The sequence below is a fragment of the Pongo pygmaeus genome, chromosome 20 (genome assembly GCF_028885625.2).
Source record: "Pongo pygmaeus isolate AG05252 chromosome 20, NHGRI_mPonPyg2-v2.0_pri, whole genome shotgun sequence".
Taxonomy (NCBI): Eukaryota; Metazoa; Chordata; class Mammalia; order Primates; family Hominidae; genus Pongo; species Pongo pygmaeus.
Window position 1 is genome coordinate 34,171,469 of NC_072393.2, and position 18,439 is coordinate 34,189,907.

Consider the following 18,439-nt stretch of genomic DNA (forward strand, 5'->3'; position numbering starts at 1 on the left):
TGATCCTCCCCTTTTCCTGAAGCCTCTTCCACCACTCTCAGCTCTGCCTCGCAGTTCCTCTCCTTTATCTCTTGGTCTCTATCCTTGGCTTACCAAGGTGAGTGATGATCATTCTCCGGAAAGCAATCCCCGTGCTTCTGTCTAAAGGCCCCCCTGGAGGCCATTGGACCACTCACCTGTCAGGTTTGTGTGAGGAGCCAGGCCTGTTTTAGGCAAGGGGATGTTTCAGGAAGAAAGACCTGGATGGCATACTTCTGTTCTGGATGCAGGCTAGTGGAGAATGGGAGACCAAGACTCTCTGTAAAACAAAAAAGAATATTGTTTGTGCTGAATGTTTTGGAGACAACTGTAGCAGGACAAGCCACGGACAATACCCCTCAGACACCGGGTTAAAGAAGGAAGTGGCTTTATTCAGCCAGGAGCATTGGTAGACTTGCTCTCAAGAACCGAGCTCCCTTAAGAAAGAATTCCTGGCCCTTTTAAGGGCTTACAACTCTAAGGCATCCACATGACAGGCTCGTGATAGATTGAGCAACCAGGTGGTACGTGACTAGGTGGGGGTGGTGAGCAAGGCAAGTATTTCTCCATACCATTGTCTGTAATCTATAGATAGCACAAGTGTTAGGGTGGGGGTTAATGTTTAACCTACAGGCCTGGCCAGTGGCACTGATAAGTCTGTTATTTTTCAGTTTTTACGTCCTCCTTTTCTTTGGAGACAGGAGACAGTAAGAGAAATGGCCTCTTTCCTCACAATGACACAAGTAAGCCAGAGGCTGGGGAGTCTGTTGAGGATGGCTGGGAATTGATGGTCATGGGAGCCCTTTGCAAGGAGGGACACGAAGCTAAGATGCAAATCACAGAGCTAAGACACTGTGTGAAAGCCGAAGGACAAGCATCCAGGCAGGAGGAAGAGCAAGTTAAATGGGTGGAGAGGGAGCACCCTAACAGGAGAGGAGGGAGGAAGCAATGAGTCAGGGAGGGTTGTGGCCTGACCATCGAAAGCCTTGAGGGGCATGTTTAGAAATTTGGACTTTCTCCTCAGGAAGATGGGGAGCTGGTGAGTGCAGGAGCAATTCCCAGGAAACAGACTAAAATTCTAACACATGTGCAGGCTTCTCCATGGACACCGATGCTCCCAGAGGCCTAGATCGTGCAAGAAAAGGCACATGCCTGCCTGGAGATGCTCCAAGGGATGGGTTAAACATTCACACATCTACACCATAGATGAGGCAGCATGTGCCATCCTTAGGATGCCCTACATCCCAGCGTGCCTGGGTCAGTCCCCACTCACATCTGTTGCCCTGGTATTGATTACTCAGAACACCCCCTTTCACTCTTAATCGTGTCTCGGTTTGAATGATAAATTATATGGCTACCTAATTATACCATTTGCTTCCACATAATTTAAGCCTCAGCTCATGAGGCCCATTACTATTGGGTCAATGGTTTATTCTACCTTGAAATATAAATTCCTTGCAATTAATAGAAACTGTCACATGTTTGTGTCTTATTTCTCCTGCTGCACTGTATATTCCCAAGGGCAAGACACATGTGTTTATCAGTTCATTTTGATAAAGAGCATGTATTAGTCCATTTTGTGTTGTGTTGCTATGAAGGAACACCTGAAACTGGGTAACGTACAAAGAAAAGAGGTTTGTTTGGCCCATGGTTCTGCAGGCTGTATAAACATGGTGCCAGCATCTGCTTGGCTTCTGGGGAGGTCTCAGGAAGCTTTTACTCATAGCAGAAGGCAAAGGAGGATCAGGAGTGTCACGTGGTGAGGAGGGAGCAAGAGAGCGAGGAGGAGGAGGTGCCAGACTCCTTTCAACAACCAGCACTCCCACGAACTCATTACCACTGGGAGCACACCCCCGCCATCCATGAGGGACCTGCCCCCATGACCCAGACACCTCCCACCAAGCTCCATCACCAACACTGAGGATCACATTTCAACATGAGATTTGGAGGAACAAACATCCGAATCATATCTGAGCTTTCCCACATCTAACATGAATGTAATATGTGGGCTTCGGCACGTTACTGCTCATAAATGAGGTCATTTTGTCTTCACAGCAAAATTATTGGAGCATGGAGAGTCATTTCCCATTTATGAACTGGAGAGGTAAAGTGAGTCGCCAAGGTCTCACAGCCACTAACTGTCAGAATCAGAACTTAAACTTGGGTGTGACTGGCTCCATCCCTAGGCATCTTTCTAAGCCACCACCTTGCCACTGGCCTGGCTGACCTCTCTCCCAGGGCAGGTCCTGACTGCCTAATAAGACAGAGGAGAAGGCACAATAACCTTTCCTGTCTGGGCTTTGCAAATATAAAGCGCCCTGTAACTGCTGAATAATAACAGCCGTCAGCCTTGGCGGGTGATCAGGACACAGTGAGGGCTGTTGACGGTGTTGAGATTTTTATGACTGTCTCCTAATGGGTGTCAGGTCAGATGTAATTCCCTGTAATGTCAGAGCTTATCAGTCTTGCTCGAGGCAGTCAGACATGGCCCACACAGCCAGGGTGTTCTTGGCGCATGTTCAAACCATCTGAGTCTCTTCTCAGAGGGTTTTCTGAACACCAGCCCCCAGGGAAGTACACACAGAAGATGCAGGTATCCCTGGGACTAGTTGGTTGAGGGAGCCACAGCTGGGGCCTTCACCAGCAGCCTTCACCTGTAGCCTCAGGGAAGCTTGTAAGGTCCTTTGTGCTCTCTCAGGGGCAGAACCATGGTGCCAGGGGAACCCCAGGGACTGGATAGTCCTCATGTTCTTTCCCTCCCTACTGAGGCAGGCTCAGAGCTGTGGCTGCCAAGCCCGTTCTCACCCTAGCTCAGCCTACAGCCACCTGGGTGACCTTGGGAAGGGCCCCAGGCAAGAGCAGTCCCTGGAGAGAACTGGGTTTCAATACTGCCAAGAACCATTTCTCAGTCCCTCTAGGCCTCAGACTCTACCCCTGTAAGCCTCGGTGACAGGGACCACCTCACAGGGCTGCTGTGTAGTTGAAATACCTGGGGGCTTGCGCACAGTAGATGCTCAGACTAGAGGAGCCATCAGCATCCCCATCATCACATCCTCACCCTCCTCAGCGGCTGGAGCTCTGAAAGAGCGGAAGGTAGGTGTGGAGGAGGTGACCTCCCCCCATAAGCTGCCTTCTATGTCTCTATCCTGGGACACCCCAAGGGGCAGGGGAACCCCGAGCTGAGAGGGTGACACACAGAAGGCTAAGTTGTCTCCTGCAAAATGCTTCCCCGGGCCCAGCTCTTCCCCTGGTTTTCTGCACCCTGCAATTAGTCCACAATTAGGTTAATGAGTAAATCGGATTCGGAAGCCTGGAAAAATGATATCCTGGCCCACCCTGCTCTAAGCAAGAGCTGTTTATCAATGCCAGTGGGGTACACACATCCTCCATTCAATTCTCTGTTCATAAGTTTTAATTTTCTTTTTTACTTTCAATTAGGGAAATTTTCAAACACTCCCCAAAGTAGAGAAAATAATATAATGAACCCTCATTTTTAACAATTACACGTTTCTGTCATTCTTCTCTCAGCTGCCCCGTACACGTACATTTTTAAGGCAAATTCCCAACATCGTGTCATTTCACTCCTAAATACATCCTTGCGGTGCCCCAGCCATCCTTGGTGCATGGTCAGGGAGGCGGGGAGAGGGGTGGGGGAGGCGGGGAGAGGGGTGGGGGAATTCCAATTCAAAGACGTGGGTGACTCATCCTGGAATGCAGCCAAGGTCCAGGGCCTCCGAAACTGCTCTTTACAAACATCCCATAATGCACCTGGAGAGCAGGGAGTTAGGAGTAGATGTTGGAGGAATGTACCTTGGAATTTTATCTTGGAATCTAACGCCAGCATGGAGGACATCACCCAGCCCTGGAAACGTCCGGGTGTCTGGAGGTGCATCCACGCCAGGACCCATGAGCAAGGGAGAGAATGCGACCAACTTCTGGGACTCTAGGGCAGCAGTCTTGGGGAAGTGTGGCATCGTCACTGTGAGAGAGAGCTGGAGGCAGCCACCAGCTCCCCCTCCCTGCCCTCCTCTGCCAAAGCAAGGCCCTGCTATTTCTTTCCACACAAGTGGCATGCAGGAGGAGCCTATTAAGAGGATGGCTGGTCCACTGAAAAAGCGGCAGCAGCTTCAGAAAGGTTAAAATGTGACCCCCCCGCCACCGACAAAAAAACTGTTTTCAATTAAGAAAACAAGGTGTCTATGGCCATAATACCATGAACGTGCCTGGTGTCATCTGATCTCAGAAGCTAAACAGGCTCTGGCTTGATTAATACTTGGATAGAAGAAAACGAAGTGTGCCCATTTTACAGACAAGAAAGACAAGCCTCAGAGAAATAAAAAATTTATCAGCCACCAGGTGACAGAGGCGGCTCTAATCCAGTGATTCCTTCCCTCCTTCCTCATCTTGTCTTCCTAGTTCAAGGTTAGCTCCCAGAGCTCATTCCCGGGAGGAAACAGTTCTGGGTGACTGATTCACTGATCAGCTTGGTTTGGGTTTCATAAAACGCTGTGCTGGAACACCGAGTCAGTACTTCTCCCAAGTTTCCAGTCCAGAGACACGAGGAGAATGCTAAAAGCTCGAATATGCAAATGAATATTTGGACAGATTTCCTCTAGAGTTTCGGCCTCCAGGCAAATTATTTATTCCCTGCAGGAATGCATTTTTGTTTCTGCTTAACGGGTGAAAAAGGAGAAAAGATTTTTCGGGACAACCAAGCTCAGGAATAAAAGTTTCCATGGGAAATGTACTTTTCTGAAAGCAAATGTTGGCTAAACAAGGACAGTGTTGACTAAACACGTGTTCCCCTCACCCAAAGGAATGGAGTCAGAGAATCCCCCAAGCTCCAAATTGTGGGGGCAGATGGATCTCTTGGAAGTTTGTGGTTCGCCTTTCTCCTGCCCAGCCCCACGCCTTAAGCAAAGTGTGGAATGGTCTCGGGAGGACACCCACAAATGTGAGTAGGAAGGTGGGAAGCAGCCTCTCCGCTAATATAGAAAAACAACTGTGACAGACAGAACAAAGCATGTGGTGCAGACGCAAGACTCTGAGGTAGCCCTGGGGAGGGAGACAGCAGCTCGGCAGCCCTTATCCTCAGGAAGCCCTGAGCGCTGAGAGGCGCTGTTACAGAACCAAACTGAGGTTCACTCGCTAGGTGAGTAAAACCCGACAGCCACACTGAGTTTTCACAGCAATAAAAAGGAAAGTATTTATTTGCAGAGCACCAAGCAAGGAGGATCTGGAAGCTACTGCTCAGATCCTGACCTCCTGGATGGCTTGAGGGTGAAGGTGTTTAAAGGTAGGGGTAGGCTGGGTGCAGTGGCTCACATCTGTAATCCCAGCAATTTGGGAGGCTGAGGCAGGCAGATCACTTGAGGTTGGGAGTTCGAGCCAGCCTAGTCAACATGGTGAAACCTTGTCTCTACTAAAAATACAAAAATTAGCCATGTGTGGTGGCACATGCCTGTAGTCCCAGCTACTTGGGAGGCTGAAGTGGGAGAATCTCTTGAATCTGGGAGGCAAAGATTGCAGTGAGCCGAGGTCACGCTGCTGCCCTGCAGCCTGAGAGACAGAGCAAGACTGAAAATAAATAAATAAATAAATAGGTAAACTTCAGAAGAGCAGAAGCCACAGGCAAAATCAGAAATCCATATATGGAGGGTACACATTGATATTGGCCTAAAAGGGTGGGGGCATCTTTAGGGGAGGAGCTTACAGGTCATAGGTGGATTCAAAGATTTTCTGATTTGCAGCTAGTTAAGGAAGAGAAACTTTGTTTAAAAATTGGGGGTCAGCAGAAAAACATGTTAACTGGCTAGGGGACAGGGGTGACTCCCACCAAGCCTCTCAGGAATAAACTTAAAACAAAGAACAGTGTGGTCAGAGTTCTGTCTGCAGTTCCCTCTTATCGAGGTCTACCTGTCAGCGAATCCCACAGGGGTCTGCGGTGGGGTCTAGGTGTGTGAAAGAACTCAGGGACATATGTTGAGATGTTATCTTTCATTTCGGTAAAGAAACCAAAAATCTCTGGACTTATTTCCTTGGCTTTAGGTGACGATTGCTTTCTTGCTTACTTACTTCTCAGGCCTACTTAGGTGCCTGGAATTTCCCTTCAAGGAACTCAGGAGTTTTCTTTATTTTCATCCTTGGGAAGGCTCATTAGGCCCCTAAGAGGGGGTCCTGTTCCCATCTCAGGACTAAAATGCAATGAAGATGTTGCTCAGGTATGCTCGGGGAAGACAGGCTGGGAGGGCTGGGTGCCACCTTTAAGGAGAATTCCTAACACATTGGGTGCCCGAACCCCTGATGGGACCTTGTGGTCTTGAATGAAAAGCTCAGGCATTAGCTCTGTGTGCCCACTGACTTTTACTAAACAGGCTGCTGCCCAGGCTGGTTCAACATGACGCCACCCCCACCCCCTTTCTCTGTGCTCCCCCATCACCCAACCCACAAGGGAGGACCTTCACTCTCACAACCAGCTCATGCCGTGCTGTGCACTCCTGATGAAGGCTCTTGAGCGCCGTCTTCAGAGCTGCTGATAATCTGGCATTGAATGGCCAGGCTGGAGGTTGAATGCTGAATCCTTTCAAATGCTGTGATAAAGCCTGGCATGTCTCAGCACTGTCTCCTTTTGTTTTCAACCATCCTGACACTGCAGAGGCAGCTGGAGAGGGATGGGTCTGTGGGTGACGCCCCGCAGAGTGAAGCCGAGATGATGTGGCCACCAAGGCCGGAGGGTGAGTTTCCCAGTCCTTGTGTGTAACTGGGTCACTATTTTTAGTTGGAACCTCCAGTCAAAAATGTCAAACAGGGAAAATGAATGTGGGCTTGGCTGAGAAGAAGCCAGAGGTGAAGGTTTCGTTCCATCTCGCTTAGCAGCTCACTCTGGGACTTGGAAAAGGCCTTTTCTCAGTTCTGGGCCCAGGCTTTCCCACTTGAACAGCTGACATTCTGTGGATCAGAGACCACCACTACCCCAGGGAAAAGGGACTCAGCCGTAGGAAGCCAGCGTCCTGCTGGAAAGTTCTTGCAGGTGTCTGTAATGCTGAGGTTTGCACCAAGCTCTCCCGCTCTTGCCTGCGAAAGTCAGAAAATGGGGCCAGGTGCAGTGGCTTACATCTGTAATCCCAGCATTTTGGGAAGCCAAGATGGGAGAATCACTTGAGCCCAGCAGTTCAAGACCAGCCTGAGCAACATAACAAGACCCCATCTCTAGTGCCTGTGGGCCCAGCTACTTGGGAGGCTGAGGCAGGAGGATCGCTTGAGCCCAGGAGTTCAGAGATTGCAGTGAGTCACGATGACACTACTGCACTCCAGCCTGGGCAACAGAGTGAAATTCTGTCTCTAAAATACAAAATGAATAAAAAATTTAAAAATTCAAGAAGCAGAAAAGGGAAATGTTTAGCAGGGTCACATCTGCCACAGATTTGAACATGCTGCAGAGGAGCCCCACCTGCCACCGCTCCATCAGCCAGGCCCACCAGTCCATCCCCACAGCCTCAGGACCCCCAAATCTAGAGATCCCCAGGCCATGGAAGATGCATGGGACTAAGGACTGGAAGAGAGATCAGCAAGGCAACTTCCTCATCTCCCGGCTAACTGACGGAGCTATTGATGGAAAAATCAAACTCCGTAAGGTATTTTTCAAAGGTTTATTCTGAGCCAGTATGAGTGACCATGGCCCAGGAAATGTAGTCTTAAGAGGTCCTGAGAGAGTGCGTCCAGGACAGTTGGATTACGGTTTAGTTTTGTACATTTCAGGCAGGCAGGAGCTGCTAGTGAAGACATGAATTAATACATGGAAGGTGTATTTTGGACCAGCCCCAAAAGGTGGAATATCTTAAAGCAGGGACTTATAGAACATCAGTGGGCCTTGAGGTTATTTAATTTGCAACTGATTAAAGCAGTAGATCTTTATCTAAAAAGTTGGAGTTAGCAGAGGAGAATGTTTTAAGTTAAGGAAGTTTGTTAACCAAACTACTAGGTCAGAGTGACCTGTAGGGGTGCATGACTTACCCCTTGTGTGGCACAGCCTTAGGTCCTGTTTATAATTGGTATCTTCTTGTCACAAAGGGTCTGCTCTGTCAGTCTTATGATCTTTATTTTAGCATGAATGTCAAGCAGTGGTTTTGTCTAAACTCCAAAAGGGAGGGAGTGTAATGAGGCGTGTCTGGCCTTCCTTCCTGTCATGGTCAGACACTCATTTTCTAAGATTTTTCTGGGGTCCCCTAGGCCAAGAAGAGGTACTCAGCTGGTAGGGGCTTAGGATTTTATTTTCAGTTTACGGAGAGCTATGGATAGAAATGCCTCCATGACTCCGATGGCTTGAACGAGAATTCTCTCCCTCTCAGTCTCTTTCTCAACACTGAAGGTAGAATTCTCATAAAATACATATGATGCTGCCAGGCGTGGTGGCTCATGCCTGTAATCCCAGCACTTTGGGAGGCCGAGAAGGGTGGATCACCTGAGGTCGGGAGTTCGAGACTAGCCAGACCAACATGGAGAAACCCTGTCTTTACTAAAAGTACAAAAATTAGCCGGGCATGGTGCTGCATGCCTGTAATCCCAGCTACTTGGGAGGCTGAGGCAGGAGAATCGCTTGAACCTAGGAGGCAGAGGTTGTGGTGAGCCGAGATCGGGCCGTTACACTCCAGCCTGGGCAACAAGAGCAAAACTCCATCAAAAACAAACAAACAAACAAACAAAAAAACGAAAAACACCATATGATGCACTACCTAGATATGTTCTGAACTTCATACTTATTAATTCTCATGTACAACATATGCTCCAGGCGGTAGCAAGAATGTCAGCTCAGGACAGCCCGGTCCTCACTCATCTGCAATGAAGGACTCTCATTCGTGGTACTGGGGGAAGGATTTAACTGTGGAATGTTGAATGATCCTGTGAATAAATTATATAGAGACCCAGAATAAGTTATATGATGATCAGCCAACTTAATCAAGGATGTTCTTTCCATGAGTAAAGTATTTGGAATTTGTACCATTAAGAAAGGAGGGAAGTCTATGAGATGTGGCTGCAGTGAAGTGGTATATCATGTCCCTGATTCTACTTGTAACTGTGAAAGCTGCTGCTTTTTTTTTTAACTTGTCTCCACAGAGAAAGTGAAAGCTCACTTGAGCATGATCATAGCTCACTGTAGCCTCTAACTCCTGGGCTCAAGTAATCCTTCCACCTCAGCCTCCACAGCAGCTAGAACTATAGGTTTGTGCCACCATGCCCAGCTAATTAGTTTATTTTATTTTTTGTTGAGATGGGGCCTTGTTATGTTGCCCAGGCTGGTCTGGAACTTCTGGCCTCAAGCAATCCTCCTCTCGCCCTGGCCGCTCAAAGTGCTGAGATTATGGGCATGAGCCACAGTACCTACTCAAAAGCTTCTTAAATTAGATCTGGGCTGGAACTGGACTCCAAAATGTGGGAACTAACACATGTTTTATCAGGCTGCCAGCTGAGGGGACTTTGCTGAATTTGTGGTCTCAAGACCCTGGGAGTGACAGCTCTCCTCCCTTCCCGCCCCCCACACACCAGACACACACGCACACGCACACAGACACACACACACACACACACACACACACACACACCCCCAGTCACCAGCCAGGTATGCAGAGATGAGAAATGAGCTGAAGAACTCACCTGCTGAGGTCCTGAGACTCCTGGCCACGCAGAACAATAGCTCCTATTCCCTGAGCACCTGCTATGTGCCACACATAGCTCTAGGTGGCTTTGTAAAATGGCCCGTTGGTCGAATTTAGGTAACAGGGATGTAGCACCTTCCCCCAGCTCATTTTCTAGAGAGGATGCCCCTCCTCCAGCCTGAGGAGCCGCTGTCAATGCCAGGGAGCTCTCCTCTAGTTGTAACCAAGTGGATGCTCATTCAGCCTGGGCCTCTTACATTCTCTTTCTGGGGGATAGGGAACTGGGCTCAGAAATACATAGAGGCCACTGAGAGGCAGGCCCCGGCCATGCAAGCCTGGGCTGGTACTTGCAGATGGGAGCTCCAGGTTTCCTACCTACAGAGAGAGGAAAATGAACCAGCAAATGTACAGAGAGGACAAGAAAGAGAGGGGGTTGTGGGATGGAGCTGTTGATCACCAAAGCTCCAGACAGATTCCAGCCCTCGGCTCCCAGCCTTCCTGAGAACCCACCTTCCCATAGCTGCACTGATTCCATGGATGTTCGATTGTACTGGGTGCTGCTGGGGGCCAGGCCTTGTAGCCTTGTTCCAGGGCCCTGTGTGCAGTACTCCCTGTCCATGGCGCGTCCACTCTAATGGGCTCTGTGAGGCACGTCCATTCTTTCAAATAAATCTTTGTTTACTGGAGTGAGCCCAAGTAGATTTCTGTTTGCTGCACCCAAGAGATGTGTCATGAAAACCAGGATGGTATGGATTTTCTCCATCTACAGAAGATGACCTGGAAGCTCCGAAGAGGCAAGAAGTGGCCCAAGGTCACCCAGATGTAGAGCTGGACATTTTATTTTTATTTTTATTTTTAGAGACAAGGTCTCACTCTGTCGCCCAGGCTGGAGTGCAGTGGTATGATCATGGCTCACTGCAGCCTCTTCCTCCTGGGTTCAAGCAATCCTCCCACCTCAGTCTACTTTGTAGCTGGGATCACAGGTGTGTGCCACTGTACTCAGCTAATTAAAAAAAAAAATTTTATAGAAACAGGGTCTCACTTTGTTGCTTAGGCTGGTGTGCAGTGGTTCGATCATGGCTCACTACAGCCTCAGTCTCCTGAGCTCAAGCCATCCTCCTGCCTCAGCCTCCTGAAAAGCTGAGAAAATGGGCACTCACCAACTTGCCCAATTTGTTTTAATTTTTCTACAGGCGAGGTCTCTCTATGTTGCCCAGGCTGATCTCCAACTCCTAGGCTTAGGCGATTCTCCCACCTCGGCCTCCCAGAGTGCTGGGATTACAGGTGTGAGCCCTGGCACCTGGCTTTGAGCTGGATTTTGAAAGCAGCACATCATCTTGAAGCACACTCGCCTCCCACAGGGCTGTCATTGCCTCCCAGGGGCTAAAAGAGTTCATTCTGCCAAAAGAGTTCAGGGCCCTGCACCCAGGGTAACCCCTGGGGTCAATAGCAGAAACCTCAAAGGGCGCTGGGAAAGTTCTGCTCATAGCAACACACCCTCCAGGGGTGTTTTGAATGCTATATGATGTTGATTCTCACCACAGCCCTGCCGGAGCCACAGCACGTGTGTTACCTCGCTTTTACAGTTGGAGTAACCCTGAGCTTGGAGCAGCCAAAGGGCCTGGTGCAGAAGGGGCAGGACTCCACGCAAGACTCCTGACCTCTCCTCTTTTCATCGCCCAACAATACTTTAAATCTGCACCAACCTTTTACATCATCTCCTCTGATCCCTTCCCTCCTTGGGCTGTTTGCTATTTCTTCTTGGCCCAGTCTCCTCTACAAATTTGCCACCCAACTTCTCAAATATTTTTCACCCCTTCCCAGTGAAGCACCCATCTCCCCTAAAGTCAGGCTCCCCTTGTCTTCCTCACACACTCTCTTGAAACACACCACAAACCAACCACTGTGTTCTCCCCTCCCCTAAACCACTCTATCCGGGTACATGGTACCCCATCAGTGTCACCGTCTCCACCTAATGGCCAGGAGAAACCTGAAGTCAGCAGTGGCTTCAGTCTCTTTCTACGTCATTCACAACATGTCAGCATCACTGGCGAAGTTTCTGTCCAATCCAACCACTTCCATTGCTTCAATGTATCTCTGTCCTGTCTCAACTGGATGGATGCGGTGGCCTCCGGAGAGGTCTTTCTGCTTCCTCCATTGTGGCCGAGTCTATTCTGTAAACAGCAGCCAGGGGCATCCCCGTGCATCCTTTGGATAAAAGCCAGGCTGGCACCAGGTGCAGTGGAATCCCCAGGGTGATGTTCTCCCAAGACCAGCACAGGAGTGTCGGGAAAGGCTCATGCTAAAATGCTGATTCCCGGCCCTGAGCCCATCCCTGCAAGTCAGAGTGGCTTAGGAGGGGGTGGGAATTGCTGTTTAAGAAGGTCCCAGCGGATTTTTCCGCACACCAAATGTTGAGGGCCATGGAGGATTCTGACAGGCGAGGAGGAAGGGCGTTGGAAGGAAGGAGCCCTTGGTCCCTGCAGCCACTGAACAAAGCCAGAATCTAAGCTCCCGGGGTGGGGCTGAGAAGCAGCTGAGGGTCAGGAGCCCAGCATCGAACATCTGGCCCTACCACTGCCTGGACGTGCAGGCTCCAGCTGAGGGACTCTCTTTGAGAAACCCAGGTTCCAAGTCACAAAATGAGATAATGACATCTGCCTGGCAGGGCTGCCGTGCGGATTAATACCTTTGCAGTTTGCCCAGCACTTAGCACAGGTGCTAAATGCCTCACAAATGTGGGCATTGTGGTAATTAGTGATGCATCTTCCTGAAAACATCAGTGATTTTCTGGTTGATGATGGATTTACATAACTTGAAGGCCAGTGGGGCTTCCCTGTGGAATGTGCCTCGGATTCCCAAGTAACATTATTCTCCGTTACCCTCTCCTTACACACACACCCCAACACACATATGTACACATGTACCTGCACACATACACCCGCCTAACTCACATATGCACCTAGCACACATAGACACATGCACATTCACACATACACCTGCCTAACACACACACACCTAGCACACATATATACACATACAGACATATACCCACCTAACACACACACACCTAATACAAATATATGCACATACACACGCCCACCTAACTCACACACACACTCCTAACACACATATATACACATACAGACATATACCCACCTAACACACACACACCTAACACAAGTATATACACATACACATGCCCACCTAACACACACACACTCCTAACACACATATTTACACATACAGACATATACCCACCTAACACACACACACTCCTAGCACACATATTTACACATACAGACATATACCCACCTAACACACACACACACCTAACACACATATATATACACATACATGCCCACCTAACTCACACACACACTTCTAACACACATGTATACACATACACACATACACCCACCTGACTCACACACACTTAACACACATATATACACATACACACATACACCCACCTGACTCGCACACACAGCTAACACACATATATACACATACACACATACACCCACCTGACTCACACACACCCCTAACACACATATATACACATATACACATACACCCACCTAACACACACACCTAACACACATATACACACATACACACATACACCTACCTGACTCACACACACTCCTAACACACATATATATACATACACCCACCTAACTCACACACACACACCCCTAACACACATACATACACATACACCCACTTAACTCACATGCACACACCTAATACACATATATACACATATGCACATACACCCACCTAACTCACACACACACCCCTAACACAAATATATACACATACACACACACACACACGCCCACCTAACACACACACACCCCAACACACATATATACACATACACCCACCTAACTCACATACACGCCTCACACACATATATACACATACACACATACACCCACCTAACACACACACCTAACACACATATACACATGCACATTCACACATACGCCTGCCTAATTCATATGCACACTACTGGCACACATATATACACATATACCTGCACATACACATCCATCTAACTTACACATACACCTAGCCACACACACATAGACGCTCACACACCCCTTGATACACACCTATCCACGAGCCCCATCTCAGTCCCTGCGAGGCTCCCGCTGCGCCCAGCACTGTGTGTGGTGGGGAAGGACTTGGCAGGTGTCTGGGGTGGGAGGCGCTGGCCCGTGGTCTGCATGCCCAAGGCTGGCGCTCTGCTTCCCTCTCTTTAACTCCTCAGGGACCAGGAAATCCTGCCTTTCCCTTTCTGGGGCTTCCTAAGTGCTGTGAGTGGTGCCACCTACTTAGGAATTGGTTGGTTTCATTCTTCTGACAATAGTTTGCTCTAGGTCAGTTTGGGGCTGCAAATAAAAGATTTTCTTTATTTTTTGGCAGGGAGGGACATTTCACTTTTTAAATCAGCTTTCTGAAGTATGATCTCCATATAATCACCTAGAAGCATACAGCGCAATGATCTTGACAGATGCCAGCATCCTTGGAACCACTGCCACAACCAACGTCTCAAACCATTCCATCAAACCCAGAACATGCCTGGTGCCCTGAAGCGTCTCCCTTCAATGGCAGAACCAGCAGAGGTTCAGTGGTCACAAGGTGAGTGAGGCAGCCTAGGTCTGGCTTCTGGCCATTAATTTTAAATAATTTGCATTTAACTTTGAACCACCACACCTGGCCATATTGGACAGTGCAGGAGGAATAAACTCACTGGCACATCCTTCTGGAGGGTCTACTGTGTGCCCCCCTCCAAGCGGAGCGTGTGGGAACAGAGAGCAGCATCCCTGCCACAGTGGGTGGCAGTCTGCTTGTGAGATATTTTATTTTCTTGAAACAAATAAAAACGACAAAAGGATGCATGGTGTAAAAACTGGTTGTCAGGCTAAAATAAAAAAACCATTAGTGGGCAACACAGCACAGAGTGGGCTCTGCCCAGGCCACATGTGTGCAGTGCCAGGACTTGGCTTCAGACCCAGATGTCCACACCCAGCTCTGCCTATTACACAAAGGCGGACAGAGCTGCGGGCCAGCGGCTGGCAAAAGGCTTTGGGGCAACCAGAGCTCTCCATCGGGGCATTGCAGCCTTTAAGAGAAGGTGGGAACCGCTGCATTTGCCCCGCCCTGGATCTCAGCCCAGGAAATCCACTGTCACAGAACAACAGTCTTAGGAGCTTTCTTACCAAGACAGAAGGAAGCTTCTAAACCCATCAGTGGTGAACGCCAGGTGGGTCTCTGGAACTTTTTCATCATGGAAAACTGAAACTCTCTACTCATTGAACACTGTACACTTGATTGAGAGAGCAAATTGTATGTGTTTTTGCCAGCCTCTTCCTGAAGGCGAACATTTGTCTCGATCTGTATTTGCATTCTTTATCTATGTTTAAATTTTGTATGAGATTGAATTCATGTGTATGTGAACTGAAATGAAATTAAAAAGTCAAACAACAAAAAAGGGGATATTTTTATTTAAAAAGACAACAGTCACCCCATAATCATACCTTGTGCCCCCCTAGGCTGGCATGAGGCAATCCACCATTTGTAAGCATAGACTTGGGGTCAAGGTCCCTACTCCACCCCTTCTTTAACTTCTCTCTAACTCAGTTTCCTCATAGAAAATAAAAGCCCTGACTTCATAGGACCATGGTGATGATTTACTCAGTAAGGTACTCAGCACAACATCTGATGCAGAGTAAAAATTGATGCATGTCTAATGTTTACTATATTCCAGCCACAATGTTAAGCTCTTCATATAAACATCAACCCTCCAAGGTGGATGTGATTATTAGTCCTACTCTCAGGATGAGAAAACTAAGGCATATGATTAAATTGCCTGGTGCTAATAAGTAATTGCAGTAATTAACCATTAGAGTTAAGTGCCTGTATTTGTTTCCTAGATCTGTGTAACAGGATTTATTTATTTATTTATTCATTTGAGTAAGGGTTTCACTCTTTTGCCCAGGTGGGAGAGCAGTGGTGTTATCCCAGCTCATGACAGCTTCAAACTTCTAGGCTCAACCAGTCCTCCTGCCTCAGCCTCCCAAGTAATTGGGATTACAGGCGTGCGCCAACACACCTGGCTTTTTTTTTTTTTCCAATTATTTGTAAAAATGATATCTTGCTTTTTTGTGCAGGCTGGTCTCCAACTCCTGGGTGCAAGCGATCCTCCCACCTCGGCCTCCCAAAGTGCTGGGATTACAGGCATGAGCCACCATGCCCAGCCAGGAATGGATTTTCTCACAGTTCTCTGTGGTGGAAGTCTGAGATCAAGGTGTTGGCAGGGCTGGGTCTCTCTGAGGCCTTTCTCCCCAGCTTACAGGTGGCAGCCTCCTCTCTCTGTCTTTCCTTGTCTTCCTTGTGTCCACAGCTGTGTCCAAATTCCCCTTTCTAATAAGGACATCAGTCATGTTGGATTAGGGCCCTCCCTCCTGACCTTGTTTTAGCTTAATCTCTGTAACTTAACCTCAGTAAAGATCCTATTTCCAAATGTGTTCACATTCTGAGGTCCTGGGGATTAGGACTTTGAAAGGGTTAAAACAGGCTCTTCTGGCATATTGACAATTTCAGCTAAAGACTCTTGAGAAACAGCAGGTGCAAAAAGATCACAGTGACCTCCATGCTGTACCTTGAGATGAAATTCCAATGTGAAAGATGCCCTCTCCATCCTAGAAGGGAAAGCAACATCCTTATCTTCGGAAGCGAAAAGTCCAAACAGAGAGCGTACTGTGAGTACCTCATTAGCATCGCTCCATTCTCTAAGCTTCCCCGCAGACTTCAGTTGCTTCTTCACAGCTCTGCTCTTTGTCCCGTCCAATCTCTGAGTAACTGACTCACTGCTTCTGCGGGTCTTCATTTCTGCAGGAGGGCTCCCATGCTACATAAATCCTGCATTACGCTTTTCTCCTGTTAGTCTATGTTATGTCCATTTAATTCTCAGGCCCAGCCGGGACCCTAAGAGGACAGAGGTGGAGTTTTTCCACCCCTAACAACTTTCGCCAATCACAATTCAATCCTAGCAGTGCCTTTCTCTGGAGGGGCTCTGCCAGCATGAATTCCTTTACGGGTGGAAGCCTCACAGTCCAGTCTACCAGTAAGGTCTATATGGGATTGGCTGGAGGGAGCTACGAAGTCAAGCGGCGTCAGGTACGAAAAACATAAATCCCATATCCAAGGGCCAGGAGGCGGTAGAGCAAACCACGCACAGCCGGGCAACTTAAGGGCAAGGAAGGCTTCCTGCAGGAGGTGAATTTGGCACAAGGGATACGTTTTTAGGCCCTGAGTGGAGGATCTGGGTTTCAAACCAGACTTTTGAAAAACACACTCCTATTGTAGAAAGGCTTGCGGGTTGGTTTTAATCACTTCTCAAAGCTACACTAGGCATTCGCCGCTCAGGATCCCCAGTTTAGCCTAATAAAAAAAAAGTAATTACATCATATTAGAGATAATTTGATTGTGTCTGAGACGATAATTGAGTTAAAACGCTTATTGTAACAGACACATCAGATTGGCAAGGAGGAAGCTCGGCTTAAATACAGTGTTGAGAGTGGAATTAAAGGATTGTCAATGTAGTTAATGCAATAGTAATTATTTTCTGAACATAAATTCCTGAGTAGCGAGGACACAATTATATCTACAAACAGTCATAAGAAAATAATTACTCCACGTTCCACCTGAAGCAACAGTCCATAAAAGCTCTGGTGCTGCTCTCCAGGAAGCCGGGCTCTTTCCATCAGAAACTCTCGGCTGATGCCAGTACTGAGAAAAGGGCTCCCAAGCACTGCGGGACTCACCAGGCAGCCTTAGGACAGGCTTTCCAAGTGCGATTGCTCTGCCTGCATGACATCGAGGCCCACTGTGTATATGACCACCCCGACAGGCCGACACTTAAGACACCCCACAGGATGAACACACACGTCTTTCGTTCACAGACTGCAGTCTCCAGCCTCACCCCCTGAGCCACCCACCCACCCCTGCTGGACTGACAGCCTTCCCGTACCATCCCAGGGGCCATGGCCTACTTTGTCAACCCTTCCTTGTGAAGATCCTCATCTTCCTGCCATGCCTGCCCAGCCAGACTCTAGCCCTGCATCAGCCAGACCCACTGGTAGATGTCGGGGCGATCTCACACTCGGTCCTGGAGCTGCCCAGGAACCTCACTGTCCTCCTGTGCTCACCCTCGCTCTCCTTGGCCACTTGCTCACCTGGTGAGCTTCCCCTCTCCAAAGCGACGCCATCTCCTACTCCAGATCCTCTCCATCCCAATCCACAGAGGGCATGGGGTAAAGGAGAAGCCCCAGACAGGAACTTCTTCAACGTCTGCCTCTGGCCCTCAACGTTGCCTGCAAACAATGTCACCTGTAAAGCTCTTCTGCTTGGGTTTTGTCCTAAGGTGGTGCCTGTTCTCCTCCTCACTCAGGCTGGCTCCTCACAGTCTCCAATCCTGTCCTGTCCTGACTCCTTTGCAGGCCTCCTATGTGGGCTTCAGTGCCCCCCACCTCAAAAGCTTATTCCCTCAACTCAACAGGCACCTCAGTCAAACTTCCGGAAGGTCTCCCTCCTTGCTCAGGGCAGCCTCTTTGCACCCCAGCCTCTATCTCAGCATCCGCTAGCATCACTCTCGCAGCAGGAGCCGCCCTGCTCTTCTCACCAAGACACTGCCAGTGTAGCTGGGCTGGAGCCCTGCACCGTGCTGGAGTCCCGCTCTCCCCAGAGCCCCAGCC

At 48.7% G+C, this 18,439-nt stretch overlaps 1 long non-coding RNA gene across 1 annotated transcript; it reads left to right on the forward strand.

The window, feature by feature from the left end:
• The first annotated feature begins 5,049 nt into the window (after positions 1-5,049).
• Positions 5,050-15,174, forward strand: LOC129021237 (uncharacterized). Its single transcript, XR_010124877.1, has 3 exons — positions 5,050-5,170; positions 6,101-6,752; positions 14,106-15,174. It is a non-coding gene; the product is annotated as an uncharacterized LOC129021237 (long non-coding RNA).
• Positions 15,175-18,439: the final 3,265 nt, after the last annotated feature.